General features: G+C 30.3%; 1 protein-coding gene across 1 annotated transcript in view; it reads left to right on the forward strand.

Annotated features, from left to right (window-relative positions):
- Positions 1–852, forward strand: part of LOC119587013 (rho GTPase-activating protein 21-like) — a gene marked incomplete at its 5' end in the record, with an annotated part of 201687 nt that overhangs the window by 199164 nt on the left and 1671 nt on the right.

The raw sequence follows: 852 nt of genomic DNA on the forward strand, positions 1-852 counted from the left end.
CCCCCATTTTTCTTTGTACAAATTGTTATGTATAATTTAATCTTCAGTATATAATATTGTGACCTTTTATGTTATTTCTCAATGAGGGATTTTTTTCACATAATTTAAGCAAGATAAAGCCAAACTGCGTGGTTGGTACTGTAAAGATTTAGACTGGCAATAGATAATCTTTTCCAGTTAAGAGAAAATGAAATGTGATTTTGTTTCTCTTTTTCTTTATTTACAGTTGTAAAATTTTAGTTACCAAAAATATACTTTAATGCATCTTAAAAGTATTTAAGAATAGAATAATGTTTACATTGAAAAGTTTACATTTTTTTATTATGAAAAAAGATCTCAGATGTTTTTGGCTTTGATACTTTGATGCCTTTAAGTGGTTGGAATATACTATCTGATACAACTTAAAATAGTCAAGCAATATATATCTCAGGTATTTAAGGGTACACTTGGTTAAAAGCTGAATGGCAGCTGAGGGTTGGTTGAGGAAAATGTAATATGGTTGACTTGATGAGTGCTTACTGGATTGAGTGGAATGATTATAGATGAATGGATGTTGTATTCATACCCTGTATGCATGTTTCATTTTATTGGTTGTACAGGATGGGATGCCCATGGATAATTTATTTTGTTTTTGTATATTTTCATATTTAAATATTTCATGTCTGATTTTCATGGTATATATTTGATAGGTAATGGTCTCTTTTTTCTCTCTTTTTCAACTGCTGCCATTCAGGTCTGCTTCATGTTCCTATCTTTCTTAAGTGCCTGCATCTTTCTGTTGAAACTTTGTTTAGGAAATAAGGAAATAGGAACAAGAGGTGTGAATTTGTGGAGTCTCAGTATCAAAATTGC

Source organism: Penaeus monodon, chromosome 22, assembly GCF_015228065.2.
Source record: "Penaeus monodon isolate SGIC_2016 chromosome 22, NSTDA_Pmon_1, whole genome shotgun sequence".
In the NCBI taxonomy this organism is placed as follows: domain Eukaryota; kingdom Metazoa; phylum Arthropoda; class Malacostraca; order Decapoda; family Penaeidae; genus Penaeus; species Penaeus monodon.